This window comes from Hyla sarda, chromosome 3, assembly GCF_029499605.1.
Source record: "Hyla sarda isolate aHylSar1 chromosome 3, aHylSar1.hap1, whole genome shotgun sequence".
In the NCBI taxonomy this organism is placed as follows: Eukaryota; Metazoa; Chordata; class Amphibia; order Anura; family Hylidae; genus Hyla; species Hyla sarda.
Genome location: NC_079191.1, coordinates 397,026,473 through 397,048,863, shown reverse-complemented (window position 1 = coordinate 397,048,863; position 22,391 = coordinate 397,026,473). Strand labels below are relative to the sequence as shown.

Genomic DNA, 22,391 nt, shown 5'->3' with positions numbered 1-22,391 from the left:
GCCGAGCTGTTAGGGACCGCAGAGGAGAAATCGCGGCGTCCCGAATAGCTGAGAGGACAGCGGGAGGCTCCCTACCTGGCTCCACGCTGTCCGATCGGTGTTTGATTGCTTGAAGCCTGAGATCCAGGCTTGAGCAATCAAGCGCAGAAAGCACTGATCAATGTAATTCTATGGCAATGCATTGAACATTGCCTGCCATCAGTGTAATGCATGTTATAGCCACCTATGGGTGCTTATAACATTGCAAAACAAAGTGTAAAAAAAAGAGTTAATAAATGTGATTTAACCCCTTGCCTAATAAAAGTCAGAATCCCCCCCCCTTTTTCCCATAAAAAAAACTGTGTAAAATAAAAAGTCGAAAATAGAATATTTTTTGTCACTTTTTATACCATAAGAAAATTAATAAAAATTTCAAGAAGTCCAAGCACAACAAAAATGGTACCGATAAAAACTTCAGAGCATGGCACCCCACCATACTAACCCATACACAGAAAAATAAAAAAGTTATAGGGGTCAGAAGATGACTATTTTAAAAGTATACATTTTCCTGCATGTAGTTATGATTTTTTTCAGAAGTAAAACAAAATCAAACCTATATAAGTAGGGTATCATTTTAATCATATGGACCTACAGAATAGAGATAAGGTGTCATTTTAACAGAAAAATTTACGGTATAGAAACGGAAGCCCCCAAAATCATTAAAACCCCCTTGTTGTATTTGAGTACATCAGTTCATCTGTACATGCAGCTGTTCCTAGTATTGCATTGCAGCCCCATTAAAGTGAAATGCAGTACAAGGCATAGCCAAGAGCATTGCTCATTGTAACATCACTGCTCCATTATTCTGATGATCCTGGTGCTCAGATCTCCACCGATCACACAATGATGACCAATCCTTAGAGTAGTAAAAAAAAAAAAAAATATATATATATATATATATATATATATATATATATATATATATACATGAGTTCAATTCACACATAATACAGCATGATTTTAGTTTTAACAAACTTGGTGTCTAAGTTTGTTTTCCTGGGAACCCCTGAAATAAAACATTTGACTTATTTTAAAATGTAACTTTTACTACTGCCCTGATCAGCTATTTCCCATTTATTCTTCATTCTGTTAAATATTCTTACTCTGCATTTTCCCTTTGAGAATAATAAGGTAAATTCACAGGGTAAAAAAATAAAAAATAAATAAATAAAGATCCTCCTGAAGCTGTAAAAAATATATCACAACAGATGCATCCTGTATTGAGTAAAAAACCCATTCATGCATTTAAATCACTTCTATTCTGCTGGTTTATGATGCTGTTTGAGACAACACTGTTTTTGCATTTGTAATTAGAAGATTGAGCAGATGGTCGAGTTCTCATTTGTGATAGGTCTATTAAAATAACTTATGCAGACAAAAACTTGTGTATTACAGATTACCTGATTTCCATTCTGTGATAAATTGATAGATTGAAATACATTTTGGGGGAACTATTTAACATTGACTTTCCAGGAAAAATTTGTTAGCTGTGTCAAGCTCTACGCTATTTTATGATGAAGTATATCTTATAGAAACTGATTTAGCATTAAAATCTAGATAATAACCAAAAAATGGTCTGGGCTGTAGTTTATTCAGTATGGTACAATGTACTATTTTTTTTTTTTTTTTTAAAGGGACTATATAAGATTAGAAAATAGTTTTCTAGCTTTCCATCCAAAACAGCGGCCATGGGCTGTGTCGGTCTTTCAACTCATTTAAATGAGGTTGAGATGAAATATAAGACAAAGCCAACAGGCAGGAGTGGTTCTATTTCTGGAGAATAATATTTGGTATATGCATTTATGTGCTTTGTTAAAATAAGGCAGGAGTTATTTACCATGTGTGCTGATGACAAAAGTTGGATAGTGCACATCAGGTAAGGAGCTATTATGTCCATTATTGAGAACATGAATTTCAAAATTATTTTTGATTATAGGAGAATGAAGATGTAGCAGACGTTTTTCAAGCAGGAAAGTCTGTGTTAGTAAATATGCATGTAATTTTCTGTAAGACTAGGGGTAAAATGACAGTATTACATCATTTTGTTATTTAAATAAAAGTAATTTGCTTAAATAAAATATTTTATTTTAAGGAGCTATAATTGTTTATTCTCATAGAAAGAAGTTTAAAGAGTTGCTTTACGAAGATTTGCTACTAAGACAAACATATTTTAATATAGTGGCTTAATGACACAGCCTGGAGTTGACAGCAGCATGAGGAGACCATGTAGTGGCTGAGTGACACAGTCTAGGTTGGCAGCAGCATGAGGAGAACATATAGTGTCTGAATGACATAGTGTGGAGGTGGCAGCAGCATGAGAGGACCATAAAGTGGCTGAATTACACAGCTTGAAGTTGGCGGCAGTATGAGGAGACCATATAGTGGCTGAATGACACAGCATGGAGGTGGCAGCAGCATAAGAACATGTATTGGCTGAATGACACAACCTGGAGTTGGCGACAGCATGAGAAGACCATATAGTGCCAGAATGACACAGCGCAGAGGTGGTGGCAGCATGAGGAGGTCTCCTAGTGACCATATAGTAGATGAATGACACAACGTGGAGGTGGCGGCATAATGAGCAGACCATATATTTTATTTTGAGGATCTATAATTGTTTATTCTCATAGAATGAAGTTTAAAGATTTGCTTTACGAAGATTTGCTACTAAGACAAACATAGGTTAACATAGTGGCTGAATGACACAGTGTGGAGGTGGCAGCAGCATGAGGAGACCATATAGTGGCTGAATGACACAGCGTGGAGGTGGCATCAGCATAAGAAGAACATGTAGTGGCTGAATGACACAGCCTGGAGTTGGCGGGAGCATGAGAAGACCATATAGTGCCAGAATGACACAGCACAGAGGTGGCGGCAGCATGAGGAGGTCACATAGTGGCTGAATGACACAGCCTGCAGTTGGTGGCAGCATATAGTGGCTGAATGACAGCCTGGAGTTGGCGGCAGCATGAGAAGACCATATAGTGCCTGAATGACACAGCGCAGAGGTGGTGGCAGCATGAGGAGACTACATAGTGGCTGAATGACACAGCCTGGAGTTGGCGGCAGCATATAGTGGCTGAATGACACAGCCTGGAGGTTGCGTCAACATGAAGAGACCATATAGTGGCTGAATGACACAGCGCAGAGGTGGCGGCAGCAGGAGGAGACTACATAGTGGCTGAATTACACAGCTTGAAGTTGGCTACAGCATATAGTGGCTGAATGATGCAGCCTGGAGTTAGCGGCAGCATGTGAAGGCGTTTAAGTGTCTGAATGACATAGTGTGGAGGTGGCAGCAGCATGAGAGGACCATAAAGTGGCTGAATTACACAGCTTGAAGTTGGCGGCAGCATGAGGAGACCATATAGTGGCTGAATTTCACAGCTTGGAGTTGGCAGCAGCATGAGGAGACCACATAGAGGCTGAATGACACAGCCTGGAGTTGGCGGCAGCATGAGAAGACCATTTTGTGCCTGAATGACACAGCGTGGAGGTGGCGGCAGCATGAGCAGACTATATAGTGGCTGAATGACACAGCGTGGAGTGGCGGCACCATGAGGAGACCATATAGTGGCTTAACTCCTTAACTTTTTGGGGCTTCCGATTCTATGTAGTACACTTTTTTGTAAAAATTACACCATCTCTTTATTCTGTTGGTACATATGGTTACAAGGATACTTAATTTATATAGGTTTTATTTTATTTTACTACTTTCAAAAATTATAACTAAATGCACCAAAATTAGTATGTGTAAAATTGTCATCTTCTGACCACTACAACTTTTTTACTTTTCCATATACGTGGATATATGAGGGCCCTTTTTTTTGTGCTGTGTTCTGAAGTTTTTATCAGTACCAGTTTTCATCAGTACCATATCAGTGAAAAAAGGAGAACTTGGCATCAGATGTGTGGCATCATGCGGGTGGCAGGAGCAAAATAGTAGCTGAAGCAGCTTTTGTAAAATTGTTAGTGTGCACAAGTAAGTATTGAGGATATGCTTTACATAAAACTTAACTTTTAATAATATGCTTACGATGAAATATATGGACCCCAAATATTTTTTTTAAATCAAACTAAAGGAAAGGTGTGCAAAAAACACCATGTGCCACCTACACCACCAAGTATTGATGTGATGCAAAGACCTCTAAAAGGTGGAAGGGAGCAACGTATAGTCCGTTGTAACTGGTGGGGGTAAACACTTCCCCTGTAAGGCCCTACTCTTGCATTATTAATTCCCTTCTTGGCAGGTGTTACTTGCCCTAAAATGGGGGGCCCCACACAGGAACCTCTCTCTATTTCCCCCTACAAACACTGCCATTTCCCAGGGTTTTTACGTGGAAATAGGGATTGGTTCCTTTGTGGAGCCGCCCTTTTTAAGATGTGTAACACTTTCCTGGATAAGGTGGATGGGAACAATGCAATATTCATTGTAGCAAGTGGTGGTAAAAACTTCCCCTGCAAGGCCCTACTCTCTCGCTATTAATACACTTCTTGTTAAGTGTTACTCATCCTAAAAAGGGTGGCCCCACACAGGAAACTCTCTTTATTTCCACCTAAAAACCCTAGGAAATGACAGTGTTTGTAGGGGAAAATAGGGAGAGGTTCCTGTGTGGGCCCCCCTTTTTAGGGCGAGTAACACTTGCCAAGAAGGAAATTAATAATGCGAGAGTAGGGCCATACAGGGAAAGTTTTTACCCCCCCCCCCCCGGTTACATTGTTCCCTTCCACCTTTTAGAGGTCTTCACATCACATCAATACTTGGTGGTGTAGGCGGTACATGGTGTTTTTTCCACACCTTTCCTTTTAAGATTTGTCCGTGCAGTGAAGGCTGAGGACATGGTGGAGGATGAGGAGGCAAAATCGCACACTGTCACAGGACCTGTCACAGGATGACCTGAGAACATGGAGGCGGAAGCGACGTGACCTGTCCAAGTTGCTGTTGTTGCTATGCGGGAACCACATTCACCCAGTGAGACGTAAATGTATTGTCCCTGACCGTAGTTACAGCTCCACACGTTGGCACTGCCGTGCACCTTGGTACACACCGACAGGATCAAGGACTGGACCACCTTTTGTTCCACAAAATTGTGCAGGGCTGGTACTGCTATTTTCGCTAAGAAATGACGGCTTGGGACTCCCCACCTCAGCTCAGTACAAGCCATCAGTTCTCTGAAAGGTGCAGAGTCCTCCACTTGAAAACAGCAGAGGAATAGAGAGGGCGCTACCTAGCGCATTACCACTAAAAACCAGGGTGAACAAAGGTAATTGTAGTGCTCACCCAGAATGTTACACTCGCCAAGTGTAACAATGGAAAAGAACTTGTGTGTGAGTATGCCGGCAGCCGGTCCACCTTTGTAAAGATGCACAAATAAACAGGGAGCCTAAAAGGAGGTGGCGGACATCAGGAGGTGCTGGACACACTCGGAAGGTAGAATCAACTTTAATCACCCATCATGCAATGTGTTTCACAGATTATCTGCTTCATCAGATTATCTGCTTCATGAAGCAGATAATCTGTGAAACGCGTGGCATGATGGGTGATTAAAGTTGATTCTACCTTCCGAGTGTGTCCAGCGCCTTCTGATGTCCGCCACCTCCTTGGAGGCTCCCTGTTTATTTGTGCATCTTTCCGAAGGTGGACCGGCTGCCGGCATGCTCACACACAAGTTCTTTTCCATTGTAACACTTGGCGAGTGTAACATTCTGGGTGAGCATTACAATTACCTTTGTTCACCCTGGTTTTTAGTGGTAATGCGCTAGGTAGCGCCCTCTCTATTCCTCTGCTGCCTGATGAAGCAGATAATCTGTGAAACGCGTTGCATGATGGGTGATTAAAGTTGATTCTACCTTCCGAGTGTGTCCACCGCCTCCTGATGTCCGCCACCTCCTTGGAGGCTCCCTCTCCACTTGAAAAGGGAGGGACTGCAGCAGCAGAAACGTCAACAGGAGCACATTCGGCTTCTGCGCTGTTTGATGAGTGGGTGCATATTGTTGTCTCTTGGACATGGCTTCGACGATGGATTGCTGGCGGAATAACTGACTTGAAGTAGGAGGGGCAGGAGCATCTGGAGCGACATAAGATGGGTATGACACACAGCCCCCTTCGGCTGTGGTGGGGGAGCCTTTGCTGGCTGAAATGTAGTGGCATGCCACTGGGTGATGCCACTGTTCTTTCAGGCTGCTTTATGGTGACGCTGCATATGTTGACACAGGGCCGTGGTTATAACATTGGGACCTTGGCCATGCTTTTGCCGAAACATCTTGCATGTGGCCATGTTAACATCCTCCGGATGCTTGATGAAAAACTGCCACACCATCGAGAAGCTGATTTTCCCACCAACAGTCCGCACTGATTGACTACTACTGCAGTCGACTCCAGGAACCCCTGTTTCACTAACTCCCGAGAAGGTAGGCTTCCGCGAAGCAGGTGGTCTACCCTGGTCTCGTTTGGCTCCAGACTTTCCCCTTCTGCCACCATGCTGACTGCCAACCATGCCACCAGCTTGCTGGCTCAACTGCTGCCTCACGGGTAACCTGCAACCCTCTTTTCTTAATGATGATGAAGCCCCTTCAGCACCCAGCAGTGCGATCGGCTTTATCATGATCAAGTTGTGTCTGCATGTCACTGATGTCCTCCTCAGGTTCCTCAACGGTGTCTGCTTCAGGAGCCTGAACGCTTGCAACACCACCTCCCACACCACTCTCCTCATCACTACTTGCCTGCCTAGCAGAGGAAGCGGCGGATGTCTCCTCCACTTCTTGGCTGGGCAGTAGCTGCTGACTGTCCTCTAGATGGTCTTCATTAAATAGTGGAGCTGAACCAACAGCATAAGATACTTCTGTGGGAGAGGGAACAGCACAGGGCAGGGGCAATGGGAGGACAGGGATTGCTCCCGGACCATTCCAACTGAGGGTTGTGTCTGAAGAACCCACCGACTGTTGAGTGGGGTTGTCAGATGTCACTTGTTATGAAGTGGATGACCATGTTAATAATCGATGACGGCAGATGGGTTGCTAGTCGAGACACGACCGCTAGCTGATACCGGGAGCTCAGGCCACTCGCCCCTTGTCTGCTGTAACCTCTGCCTGATAAATTTAGGCCTATTCTCTGCCTGACATCTTCCTGACATAGTTAGTGCGTATATGAGGGGAGTACAATACGCTCCAGTACGCTTAAAATTGTATTTTTGTACAACACCAGCAGGTGTGTACTTTTGGCTAGCCTTTCACAGTATCTAGGCCCTTAAGAATTAACAGGAACAAAATAGTACACCACTTATGCACTTACTGCTGGTATGCACTTATGAGGGGAGGACAATGCGCTCCAGTACACTTAAAACAGTATTTATGTACAACACCAGCAGTACACACCAGTGCTGCAGCACACTGTAGCTGCCCACTACACCCAAAATTGCACTTTCTCTCTCAGTCTAACTCCATTCCCTATCAGTGCTTCTAGGCTTGAGGTGAATTGCTGCTGTAAAAAAATATTTTCTGTGCAACAAACTACTCTCTGTTCCTCTCTGTATTAGAACACTGATGTGACTGTTAGGTGAATCACTGCTGTAAAAATGCTGTTTTGTGCAACACACACTGTTGTCTGTCCCTCTTTCTCTGCAATAGAACACTGATGTGCCTGGGAGGTGAATCGCTGCTGTAAAAATGCTTTTTTGTGCAACACACACTGCTCTCTGTCCCTGTCTCTGTGCAAAAGAATGCTGATGTGGCTGGGAGGTGAATCGCTGCAGGAAAAATTATTTTCTGTGCAACACAAAGCGCTTTCTGCCCCTCTCTCTCTCTCTCTGCAATAAAAGGCTGAAGTGACTGGCCACAAAATGGCTGTCGATTATATAGGGCTGTGACATCACAGGGGTGACTGGCTTCCCAGGATTCCTTGCCCCATGTCCTCACATGTGGAACCACAATTTTAGATAGCCTGGACCATACTAAATGGAGTTTAATGAAGCGAATCATGGCAATATTTGCATTCGTTCCAAATCGAATATTTCCTGAAATTCGTAACGAATTTGGATATGTCAGATTCGATTCGCTTCTCCCTACATGTGAATGTACCTAAAGGGGTATTCCAATTTTTTTTTTTTTTTATCTGACTATGCTACAGGATCTGTCATGTTATTAAAGATTAAAATATAGTGTCTGTACCTGTATTTGATGGCTATTCTTGCAATTCTTATGTGATCTTTGCCCCAATCTTTTCTTTTTTTTAACCGCATACCAAATGACTGTCTTCTCAGTTTTTCCCAGGTTGCAGTGCGGTTTGAGACATTTGATGATTAGTCAGGTGATGTCAGGGAGTCTTTCTCCTTCTATGGGTGAAGCGACTGCTGGATGGGAGATCATTCTGCAGTGAATTGTAGATTTGCAAGAGCTGGCGGCACCCTGGTTAGAAAACACAGGTCTATTGTTCACAGAAAAGCATAGAAGGCAGCACACCTGTGCTTCAATGGGTGGGGTGGCTGATGTGTGGGAGGGAGAAAACTGACCTCACGCCTACAAACAAGATATTATGAGATATATAGTTTGACGAAGGGATTTCAAACGGGAAATATCCATTTCACAAAAAGATAACCACAGCCTTTTGGTAATCTCACAACATAGCCATTTAGCCCACGAAAAGCACAAATACTTGCTCAGAATGTCTATTACGGTCTGGCAGGTAAGTACTAAAATCATCTCATGGTGGATAATCCCTGTTGGGGATTATATACCTAAATGAAGTAACTCATTTCTGTAAAATCTTATAAATGAATTTACAGTTTATTTTCCCCAATTATTTCAGTTTTATGTTTTAGACTGGACAACATATGTAATACTCATGTTCATACGGCAGAAAAAAAAAAGTCACAGAAACACAATCTTACCATTAAGACACTAGTCTGGTTATGGCTTTACTAATGTCAACTGCACATGTAGCAGAGCCGGATTTGTAGCTGCATTATGAACATTTCTTAGGCGCACTTTACCTGCAGACAAATTGATGGATAGTTACATGTGTCCAGTACCCTACTACATATGCACATAAAAACAAATAAACTCATCTAGAGTAACACACATTTCTAAAACAACATTGAGGATTTATACACCGGAATACAATTAATCATGGATCAATTTTCTCCTATAGGTTATTTTAATGAATATAAATGGGCCTTCATTAATGCGCTTACGATGCAATTAATCAATTTTGAAAGTATCTAATGAACTCATAGTGAACTATTATCCCCTAAGCCTTGGATTGCCTACAAAACATTAACCATTATGGTAACATTAAAGTCTTTATTTTGTCTTTTAATTGTCTTTAGTTCCATTCTATCTTAGATTGATGAGGATGTGTACTTTCTACTTTAAAAATGTTCTGCCTTCATTTTCGTTACGAAAACTTTTTAGACCCAACTGACATCATGTTTTGCTGATACATTTGAGGTATTGGGTAAGGAAATTGTCAAAAGGGAATGCTGATGTACAGTTCTAGCCATCCTTACATACTTTCTGTGTCACTCTATGCTATTAGAAGAGGGGGGGACGTAAACAGGAGCAGAGACAGAATGTAAGCAGGCTACCTGGCCAGCCGGTGAGACTCTATGGGTCGGGCACAATAGAGTAATATTGTGATTTGATTCCAAGCCCCCACCATTCGGTACTCCTGCATGCGCCATTGTGTTCTCCACCCAGCTCAGCTCCTCAACTTTAGCCACCTCTCTGCCCTTCTAACACCACTAAAAATGCAGAAGTAAACAAGTGGTGTGTACAGCATAGAGACTTGCTGGACTTAGTCAATCTACAGACAGCAGATGAAGAGCCCAGAAAATCTATTTACAGTAAGCCAGTGATGTATAAAGCATTGTTGGCTTACCATTCAGAACAAGGAGCAGGGGACTCCATTCATGTTTGACCAGAAATCCTGCTCCACATCATAAAATATACTTACTTTCCTCTCTCCGACTGCAATAGCACTTGCTGTGTTTGTGGGTCGACGCATGCACTGCCTGCTCAGCCAATCAGCAACTGAGGATGAATACAGCTGATTGGCTGAGCAGGCAGCAAGTCCTGGGCAAGTGACTGGTTCTAGGAAAATGGTGGTAGTGACAGGAGTTAGGGAGGTGTTTGTTTGCTTTTTTATATTTAGAAAAAATCTATATAGAATAAAATCAACTGGGAATACGCCTTTAGGGTAGGGTCACACTTAGTGTAAACGCTGCTTTTTTGACATACATGCATTTTTCAGTGCTGGCAAAATATATGGGTGTTTATTATTACTTCCATAAACTTTGCTAGCACATAAAAATACATGTGCATCAGATAAGCAGTATTTACGCTATGATATGCTGCAGATTTCAATGTAAAACTAAATGACTGAACTAATATCAAATATGCGCAGGATACAGTATGTGAATACACCTTTAAAATATCATCTATTTCAATGTTTTAAATATGATTACCCAGTAATAGTTTGTGTATCAAAAACTTGTATACTTTTTAGTGCATTAATATTGATCTTCATCTCATGCTCTACTTTAAAGAAAACATCTCACTTAGTTTAGTTGCATTAGAATACACAAGGCTTAAGCGGGAGAATGTGGAAATGTTATTATGATGGCACACATGATCAAATGCTTAAAGACAACAGACCTGCTCTTTATGATTTAGTACAGATTAATAAGTGTATTCAAGAGCCCTTTATGACATTTTGAAATTGAGAAATCTTTTGGAGAGTACAGGAAGAGCTCAATTTTCTGATCTGTACCACGTATTGTAATTTGAAATGCCAGACTATTATCTTCAAGGACAGGTCCTTGTGGACCACCTGAAGTTTTCTCACTCAGTTTTCCTTCAGGAAATAATATACAGTAGTCTGCTTCTGATTTGTTTTACTGTTAGAAAAGTTAAGTTTTGTCTTTTTCTCTTTTGTGTCTTGATTTTAAGATGGAAGAGTTTCTTGCTTTTCTTTTTTTATTATCGTTATACATTGTGAGTGTGAGCAAAATTAAAGTACTGCAGTCATATTTAACTTATTGCCTATCCACAGGATAGGGGATAATTAGCTGATCACATGGGAAGTCCAACTGTTGGGACCCCCGGCAATCTACGCATCGTGAACCCATCTCGCTTAAAGGGGTATTCCAGTGGTGAAAAACGTATCCCCTATCCTAAGGATAGGGGATAAGTTTGAAATCGCAGGGGGTCCGACCGCTGGGGCCCCCTGCAATCTCTCTGTACGGGGGCCAGGCTCTCCAGCCAGATAGCGGGTGTCGACCCCCGCATGAAGTGGTGGCTGACACGCCCCCTCAATACCTCACTATGGCAGAGCCGGAGATTGCCGAAGGCAGCACTCCGGCTCTGCCATAGAGTCGTATTGAGGGGGCGTGTCGGCCACCGCTTCGTGCAGGGGTCAACACGCCCCCTTCGTGCTGGCTGTCGGGGCCCCGTACAGGAGATCGCAGGGGGCCCCAGCGGTCGGACCCCCGCAATCTGCAACTTATCACCTATCCTTAGGATAGGAGATAAGTTGTTCACCACTTGTTCACTACTGGACTACTCCGTTAATGAAGAGCATGTGTCGTCTACTGCTAGAGAGCACACGCTCCCTTCATTTCTATGGGAGTGCTGATGATGCCCAAGTGCTGGACTTGTATCTCCTTGGAGCTCTCATAGAAACCAGCTGGGTCCCTTTCTGGAGATTGTGTGGGTCCCAGCGGTCTGACCACCAACCAGCCTTGTATCCCGTATCTTGTGTATCTTGTGCTTCAATGGTTGGAGCGACGGCTGGGTGGAAGATCATTCTGCAAGAATTTGCAACAGCTGGAGAAAACACTGGTCTATTGCACTGAAGAGAGCACAGGTGTGTTTCAATGGATGGGGTGGCTGATGTGTGGGAGGAAGAAAATTATGGAACTTGTAGTTTGAGAGAACAAACTCCAACAGGAAATAGCCAGTGCAATAAAAGAGAGCCACATTGTTATGGTAATCTCACAACATAGCCATTTAACCCAAAGATAAGCACAATCCTTATTAAGAATGTCCAATACTGTCTGGCAGGTACGTACTAAAATCACCTTATGGTGGAAAACCCCTTTAAGCATCAAGGTGGGGTGCAATAGCTACCCCTGCACCCCTATTAGCTACTTACCTTAACACAACCACCCCCTGAGCAGCAGGGCATTCATGATTGGAAGGCTTATTCACATCCCTACCAGGACCAGATAATTGCTATATAAAGAATATACACTGCTGGACATTGGATGGTTCTTACTTCTACCAATCCAAAATGTGTTTGATTTCCAAATCTTTTGAAGAGTGGCAGCAGACTGTATCTTCACCTTGGTAAAAAAAAAAAATAATAATAATAAGGACTGGAAATGAAGCTATTCTTTATCTGTAGAGAAGGCGGTAATTTAGGACAGAATATAATCCAAATAATATTCTCCATTCCAGAAATGGACCCACAAGCTTCACCAGCAGTTGCTCCTGATTTCTATTGAAATTGGAATATGGATTCTCTAAACTTCAATCCATTTAGTAGTTACTAAGTCCTTTCCTTCGAAAAAGGTGTGGATGCTAATAAAGAAAGATCCCTATGCTGTAGTCCCTGGAATAGTCATAGAAGCAAATTCAGGAACACAACAGGTACCAGATAAACAATCCAATAGAATGGCAGGGTAATCCTTAAAATAGGCCACCAGGCAGAATGTTATCCATGAGCACCAGTTACCTTAACAACCTATTGTTGCTTTGCAACCAGAGCAGAAGAACCACAGTCCCTGCAGGATCACTGTGAAGGATGGAAGCAAAGGCAGGAGTGGAGTATGCTTCCAGTTTAAAGGAAATCTGTCATCAGTGTCACCTGAGCCAACCTATTGGTACAGACAGGTAGTGCAGGTGACACTGATGACAACAATACTCACATGTGCCCGTTCTGTGCTTTGCTTCTCCTGTAGTCTTCTTCTGTGTCTTCCGTACTGGGGCCTACTTGTAGCATGAGCTTCATGACATCAACGCCCCTGCTTCTCTGCTGGGTCCCACTGCTACCAAACAGCAGCTGTGATGTTAACAAATTCCACCCATGCTCCAAGTTGGCCTCGGAATGGAACATTCAGAAGAAGAAGAAGCGAGAGAACCAGAGCACAGAACGAGACCAGGTAAGTATCAATGTCATCTGTGTCACCTGCACTTCCTTTCCATACTGACAGGTTAGTGCAGGTGACACTGATGACAGATTTCCTTTAACCACCAGATGTCAATAGGAGCTGCGGTCTCTAGTCAGAACATGATGGAGGAATCGGGTGGGATCAGTAACAGTTTGAGTGCTACTAAACCCTGTTTCATAAGAATCACTTTTGTGAATGATTGAATATCATTTTACATTTCTGAGTTATAATGAATGAAACATAGAATAAGTAGAGATGAGCAAACTTTTGAAATTCGATTCGGCCGATTCGCCAAATTTTTCAAAAAAATTTGGTTCGGGTCAAATATTTTTGCGGCAAATCTCTATTATTTCTGGCTACTGAGAGCCTCAATAGAGATGTAGAGCACTTTGCCTTGTCCTAACAGGGAGTGTGCTGGGTTAGTGAAATAATAGTGTTTTTCAGTATGGCATGCAGATTACAGGCATTGCTATTAGAATCACTGCTGCAGAGCGTCAATGTGGCAGCAGGGAGAAAAAAGAGATTTTAATGTAATTTTTATTTAATTCAATTTGAATTAATTATAATTTTTTGAGTACCCATTCTGATGAGCGTCAAGCTGGTGGTCCTCCGTGGCGAGATACCACCTGAACCAGCCCCTGACTCTCAGCGCCCCTGACTATGAAAGTGCGAATGTTTCATTTAATCAGTTATGGTTCATTGTTATCGCTCCAAGCTGTTTGGATTGTTGTGATAATTCCAAAGGTAATATTATGTCTATGGCCATAGGGCCTCAGTCTTGAAAAGAATACATTGATTTCTTTAAATTTATATTAGATTCCCAAGTTTAATGTCCCAGTGTTTACTTTGAACTACAATTGTATGACCACAAAACCCAATCTAACAAGGTGTCACATGGTGGCATAATGACAGAGCCTAGAGGTGGCAGCAGCATGAGGAGACCATAATCTGGCAGAATGACACAGCCTGGAATTGGCGGCAGCATGAGGAGAGTATATAGTGACAGAACGACCCAACCTGGAGGTGGCAACAGCCTGACAAGACCATTGGGTCTCACAATAGAGAAGATTAAAGATATTTTAGAAAATGTAAATGGAAGATTTATCTTAGCTAGTGCAACCATAAAATATTTTTAGGTAATGTCCCAGGCCCAGCAGCATCAGTAAACCATATAGTGGCTGAATAGCACAGCCTGGAGCTGGCGGCAGCATGAATAGACAATAAGGCTTCACAATCCCTAAGATTAAAAGAGTAATTTTAAAATTGTAATTAAAGATTTTTCGTAGCTAGTGCTAACATAACATATATTTTAGGTATTTTACAAGGCCCTGCAGCATCAGTAAACCATATAGTGGCTGAATGGCATAGCCTGGAGCTGGCATCAGCATGAGTAGACAATAGGGCTTCAAAATCCCTAAGATTAAAATATGAATTTTAAAATTTAAATTGAAGATTTTTCTTAGCTAGTGCTACCATTAAATATTTTTAGGAAATGGCCCAGGCCTGGAGGTGGCTGAAGCATGAGAAGACCATATAGGGGCTGAATGCCACACACTGGAGGTGGCTGAAGCATGAGGAAACCATATAGGGGCTTAATGGCACAGCCTGGAACTGGCTAAAACATGAGGAGACAATATAGTGGCTGAATGCCAAAACCTGGAGGTGGCTGAAGCATGAAGAGACCAAATAGTGGCTGAAAGGCACAGCCTGGAATTGGCTGAAGCATGAGGAGACCATATAGTGTCTGAATGGCACAGCCTGGAATTAGCTGAAGCATGAGGAGACCACATAGTGGTTGAATAACACAGCCTGGAGGTGGCTGAAGCATGAGGAGACCATATAGTGGCTGAATGGCACAGCCTGGTGACGAAGGTGGGTAAAAAAGGTTTGATGCAGAGGAATGTTTGTAACTGGGGAGCAGCGCCTTATATTTGTTCGGCACAATCCATATTTGTGAAGTGTTTGTGTGGCACCAAGGTCAATCTTCTCTGAAGCATTAGGCATTGGTGGGGGAAATCCTGGCTGATCCATGCCTGATTCCTCTTCACAAAGGTCAATCTCTCCACATTTTTTGTGGACAGAAGAGATCTCCTTGGGATGACTATGGACCCCGCTGCACTAAACACCCGCTCTGATGGCTCACTACTGGCCGGGCAGGACAGCTTTTCCATGACAAACTCTGCTAGTTGCGGCCACAAAACAAGTTTGGCTGCCCAGAAGTCCAGCGGATCTTCAAGGTGTGTTGGTATGGTCATCTCAAGGTATGCCACCACCTGCTGCTTCAGGTCCTGCTCCAGGTCTACCTGCTGCTGATGAGTTGCTTCACTATGCGGGTGAAGAAAGGTACTCTTTAACGTCTCTAGACTCAAGCTTTTGCTGATGGAGCTGATACTGCTCCTGCCACCCCACCCCTCCCCAGCAGCCATGGCAGTGGTTGGTGAGCACAGGGGCCCCCCCGAGTCAGACCTGTGAGAGGATAAGCGATGGCGCCGATAGGCATTGGCCAACTGACTACAATGGATGTCTCTGTAGTAGGTCAGTTTGTCCTCCCTCTCAGTGGGTGTAAAAAAATGCCCCCATTTTGTGGAGGTAGCGAGGTTCCAATAAGGTGGAGAGTAGTGTTGCTCGCGAATATTCGCAATTCGAATATTATTCGCGAATATCGCATATTCGCGAATTCGCGAATTTTGCGAATATAGCGCTATATATTCGTAATTACGAATATTCGTATTTTTTTTTTTTTTTTTCTTCTTCACAGTACACATCACAGTGATCACCCCTCTCTGCTTCCAGCTTGTGTGGTGTAAAGAAGGCTGTAATACTACTGTGTGAGACTGGCATGCGAAAATTCGCATATGTGAAATTTAGCATATGCTAATTTTCGCATATGCGAATATTCGCGTATGTTAATTTTGTATATGCTAATTTTCACATATGTTAATTTTCGCATACGTGAATATTCGTATATGCGAAAATAAAATGAGAATATAGCGAATATGCGAATATTCGCGAATATATGATGAATATTCGTCCATATATTCGCGAATATTCGCGAATTCGAATATGGCCTATGCCGCTCAACACTAGTGGAGAGGCAGAAGTCATCCAGCTGCCGAATGTTGACAATTCGGCGGTCACTACGCAAGTTAGTGAGCAAGCGTCGTGCTATTTGTGCAAGGTACTCGGAGGGACTCCCTGCCTCCATCTCCACTGTACACTGCCACGGTGTGTCTGGGTACTCTGTCTCGCCTTCCTCATAATCCTCTAGCTGCTCCTTCTCTCCTGTCAGATGACTAGAAAAACTGCCCATTGTGGAAACCTAAACTGTGCTCCACTGTGCCCCTCCTCCAGTTCAGCCCTCACAGTGTTGGCCCTAGAAAGATTAACAGGTTTAAAAGAGTACATTAATTAGATGTAGGTATTTGGTGTGCACTGATGAGGGCAGAAAAATGTGCTACGGTACGCTTAAAAAAATTATTAGAGTAAAACACCAGCCGATGATTACTTTTGCCCGGAATTACACAGTATCTAGGCCCTTGACAGATTAATAGTTACCAAATTGTGCACTACTTAGATGTAGGTATGTGGTATGCACTTATGAGGACAGAAAAATGCGCTACAGTACACTTAAAAAAAAAACGTATTGGAGTAAAACACCAGCCAGTGATTACTTTTGCCTGGACTTTCACAGTATGTAGGCCCTTGACAGATTAACAGGTACAAAATTGTACACTACTTAGATGTAGGTATGTGGTATGCACTTATGAGGGCAGAAAAATGCTCTACAGTACGCTTAAAAAAACGTATTGAAGTAAAACACCAGCCAGTGATTACTTTTGCCCGGACTTACACAGTATCTAGGCCCTTGACAGATTAATTGTTACCAAATTGTGCACTACTTAGATGTAGGTATGTGGTATGCACTTATGAGGACAGAAAAATGCGCTACAGTACACTTAAAAAAAAAAAAAAAAAAAAACCTATTGAGTAAAACACCAGCCAGTGATTACTTTTGCCTGGACTTTCACAGTATGTAGGCCCTTGACAGATAAACAGGTACAAAATTGTACACTACTTAGATGTAGGTATGTGGTATGCACTTATGAGGGCAGAAAAATGCTCTAAAGTATGCTTAAAAAAAAGTATTGGAGTAAAACACCAGCCAGTGATTACTTTTGCCTGGACTTTGGCAGTATGTCGGCCCTTGACAGATTAACAGGTACAAAATTGTACACTACTTAGATGTAGGTATGTGGTATGCACTTATGAGGGCAGAAAAATGTGCTACAGTACGCTTAAAAAAAACTTTTGGAGTAAAACACCAGCCGGTGATTACTTTACCTGGACTTTCACAGTATGTAGGCCCTTGACGGATTAACAGGTACAAAATAATATACTACTTAGAAGTATGTATGTTCTATGCACTTATGAGGGCAGAAAAATGCGCTACAGTACGCTTAAAAAAAAACCCATAGTTTTGCACAACACCAGCACCACACAGTCGCTGTGTACTAAACCCAAATTTGCACTCTCTCAAAGACTATTAGGAAATGACTGCTGGGTATTATACCATCTACAGACTAGCATAACCAACAGACCATTTGTTGAGGAAAAAAAGACACAGAATTGTGCTGAATTTTTTTTCTCCATCCTCTTAAGGTTCATCAAGATGAGCCAACTTTTTGAAATGTATGAGGCAACACACAGCTCTCTGCCCCTCTCTGTAATACAGTGCTGTAGAAAGTAACTGGGATGTTAATGGCTGCAGTAAAAAATATTTTCTGTGCAAAAATGCACTGCTCTCTGTCCACCAGAACACTGATGTGACTAGGAGGTGAAACGCTGCTGGAAAAAGCTTTTTTGTGTGACAAATACACACAGGATGTCGATTATATAGGGCTGTGACATCACAGTGGTGACTGGCTGCTGATAAGCTGCATCCTGCATGTGATTCAGGAACATCACATACCTTCCCAGAGTTCCTTGCCCCATGTACTTTTAGATGCCCTGTAGCCTAGACCTCACTAAGGAGTTTCAGGAAGCAATTTGCGTGATAGAATCGCAATGATATGCACATTTGTGGCAAATCAGGTTTTTCATGAAATTCGTAATGAATTCGGATTTGTCAGCTTCGATTCGCTCATCTCTAATGATAAGCAATTTAACTTTCAATGTTTTTTTTAATGTTGGTCTGATTCATCTATGAAAAAAATCTGTAATATCAGTTCTGTATATTGCACACTAATATGCATAACATTGGCGTTTTTAATAAATATCTTGTCTGATGGACTCTTTACCAGAGATGAGCGAATTGAATCGGACGAAGTCGAATCCGTTCCGAATTTCATGTAAAATTCAATTTGGACCGAATTCGGACTTTGACTCGATTCAAAATAACGAATTTCTTCATTAGAGACACCCCTGCGACCACCCTGTATAATGTATAGATGCGAGCGGGTTTCTCCTGCGCTCGCATCTCTGCAATAGATAGGACAATCGCAATCGGTGTCAGTTCACCTGCTGTGAACTGACCTTAACTGCAGGTACTACTGCTCCCAACATGGATCACACTCTGTTCCTTGCTGGGACCTGTAGTACCTGCATTAATAGACAGATCGCAGCGGGTGTCACGTCTGACACCCGATGCGATCGTCCTGTTCAATTTATAGATGCGGGCGGGCGGCCGCTCTTCTCTGGTTCCACTGTAGTATGAGCAGGGCCCTTTGAAGGAATTTGGGGGCCCCAAGCAAAATGGACATGGAGGCCCCCCCCTTGATGTTCGCGCATGTCACGCTCTAGGGCCGGCGTCAGGACATAGTAACGTCGGCCCTTGAATGCTGGGAGCGCGACATGAGCGAACGTCGATACGAGGCCCCCACATTAGGTGCGGCACAGTTTCCCCCACGTTAGGTGCAGCAGAGTTCTCCCCACATTAGGCTAGCAGTGATCCCCCACATTAGGCAGTATAGTTCCCCACATTAGGTGCAGTATAGTTCCCCACATTAGGTGCAGTATAGTTCCCCACATTAGGTGCAGTATAGTTCCCCCACATTAGGCTGTAGTTCCCCCACATAAGGTGCAGTATAGTTCCCCACATTAGGTGCAGTATAGTTCCCCCACATTATGTGCAGTATAGTTCTCCCCACATTAGGTGCAGCATAGTTCTCCCCACATTAGGTGCAGTATAGTTCTCCCCACATTAGGTGCAGTATAGTTCTCCCCACATTAGGTGCAGTACAGTTCCCCCACATTAGGTGCAGTATAGGCCTCCCACATTAGGTGCAGTATAGTTCTCCCCACATTAGGTGCAGTATAGTTCTCTCCACATTAGGTGCAGTATAGTTCTCCACATTAGATGCCCTATAGTTCCCCATATTAGGTGCATTATAGTCCCCCACATTAGGTACAGTATAGTTCTCCACATTAGGTTGGCAGTATAGCTTACCCCACATTAGGTGCAGTATAGTCCCCCCACATTAGGTGTAGTATAGTCCCCCACATTAGGTGCAGTATGGTCCCCCCACATTAGGTGTAGTATGTTCCCCCACAGACATACAGCCTCCAGCCATACAGTGTATGGCTGGATGCTGTATGCCTGTTTACTGCCCTAATTCAGTGTTCTGACCACTACTCCTCTGGTCCAGCCACCATAGCAGTAGGCCCCGGGACTGGAGGAGCGGTGGTCGGAGCACTGAAGCTGATGTGCCGCTGATCCCTTACCATGCTGGCCAGCACATGTCCTGTTCACTGCTCCGCTCCACCGCGTTGCTTTCCAATGGGCGCACGCACGGGACGGGGCAATTGCCCCGTTTCCCCCCCCCCCCCTGGATCTGCTACTGCATACATTATATACACACACAACACACTGTACACATTACATACTGTACATGCATGCTTCATACACACACAGATACTGTACACATTACATACTGTACATGCATGCTGCATACACACACAACACACTGTACACATTACATACTGTACATGCATGCTTCATACACACACAGATACTGTACACATTACATACTGTACATGCATGCTGCATACACACACAACACACTGTACACATTACATACTGTACATGCATGCTTCATACACACACAGCATACTGTACACATTACATACTGTACATGCATCATACACACACACTGTACACATTACATACTATACATGCATCATACACACACACACTGTACACATTACATACTGTACATGCATCATACAAACACACACTGTACACATTACATACTATACATGAATCATACACACTGTACACATTACATACTGTGCATGCATGCTTCATACACACACAGATACTGTACACATTACATACTGTACATGCATCATACACACACTGTACACATTACATACTGTACATGCTTCATACACACATACACTGTACACATTACATTTTGTACATAAATCATGCACACACATACTGTACACATTACATACTGTACATGCATCATACACACACACTGTACACATTACATACTATACATGAATCATACACACACATACTGTACACATTACATACTGTACATGAATCATACACACACATACTGTACACATTACATACTGTACATGCATCATACACACACTGTACACATTACATACTGTACATGCATCATACTGAGCGCTGCAGAATTATTATTACATATTAAGCGATGCAGAATCTGTAGGCACTATATAAATAAATAAAATAAATAAATCATGCACACACATACTGTACACATTACATACTGTACATGCATCATACACACACACTGTACACATTACATACTGTACATGCTTCATACACACATACACTGTACACATTACATACTGTACATAAATCATGCACACACATACTGTACACATTACATACTGTACATGCATCATACACACATACACTGTACACATTACATACTGTACATAAATCATGCACACACATACTGTACACATTACATACTGTACATGCATCATACACACAAACTGTACACATTACATACTGTACATGCTTCATACACACATACACTGTACACATTACATACTGTACATAAATCATGCACACACATACTGTACACATTACATACTGTACATGCATCATACACACACACTGTACACATTACATACTGTACATGAATCATACACACACATACTGTACACATTACATACTGGGGTAGAAATGGAGGTTGGAGAAACTAGCCAGGAGGCCCAAGTAGGGAGCTGGGTTAATGTAGTTAGAGGGACTGGAAAGGGGGCCAGGAAAAGGAAGGTCACTTCTGCTTCTGATCTCCCAAGTAAAATTGCCAAGTTGGGCGATGATGCGAGGGCCTCAGTGTCAGAGATGGCAACCATAGTGGATACTGTTCTCCCTAACAGCCGGGGGAACAGCTCAACTAGTAGTGTGGGGGATGGTAACGCAGGTAGGCCAAGACAGTTAGTTGTGGTAGGGGATTCTATAATCAGGAAGACGGATAGAATAATTTGTCGCCAAGACCACCTCAACCGAATGGTTTGCTGTCTCCCTGGTGCCAGGGTTCGGCATGTGGTGGAAAGGGTGGACAAATTACTAGGGGGGGCTGGGGATGACCCAGCTGTCGTGGTCCATGTGGGAACCAACGACAGAATACATGGTAGGTGGAGGTCCTTGAAGAATAATTACAAGGAACTAGGTGCCAAGCTGAAGGGAAGGACCTCTAAGGTTGTGTTCTCTGGAATACTTCCTGTGCCATGCGCATCACAGGAAAGACAGCGGGAGCTTAGGGAGTTAAATGCATGGCTTAAGTCGTGGTGTGAGGGGGAAGGGTTTGGGTTTTTAGAGCACTGGGCTGACTTTTCATTAGGGTACAAACTCTATTCTACGGATAATTTGCACCTGAATGGAAGGGGGTCTGCTGTGCTGGGGGAGAGAATCCTGGAAGGGGTGGCTGAGTATTTAAACTAGGTGAGTGGGGGGAGGATAATAAAGCAAAGAAAGCAGACAGTGGGATGGATAGGTTAGAGAGGGGTCAGGACATAATGGCGGGTGGAGAGGAGTCCTGTGGGGGGAGGTTAAGAGCAGTGGATAAGGAGATTCATGCGTTACAAACCAGCTGTAAAAATAAATGTAGCCCGAAAAATTGTAATCCCAATAATTCAAAAAATTCCATTAGCCCCAATAACTCAATAACTACAATAAGCCCCATTAACTCAAAAAATACC

General features: G+C 42.9%; 1 long non-coding RNA gene across 4 annotated transcripts in view; it reads right to left on the bottom strand.

Annotated features, from left to right (window-relative positions):
* LOC130362902 (uncharacterized) overlaps positions 1 to 22,391 on the bottom strand; it is an 84,026-nt gene that overhangs the window by 53,100 nt on the left and 8,535 nt on the right. For 3 of the 4 annotated variants that reach the window (XR_008891618.1, XR_008891617.1, XR_008891615.1), the window contains exon 3: positions 8,925 to 9,026. This is a non-coding gene — a long non-coding RNA (uncharacterized LOC130362902). Of the gene's footprint in view, positions 1 to 8,924; positions 9,027 to 12,187; positions 12,378 to 22,391 lie in introns of all 4 variants that reach the window. The other variant, XR_008891616.1, reaches the window with a different exon arrangement.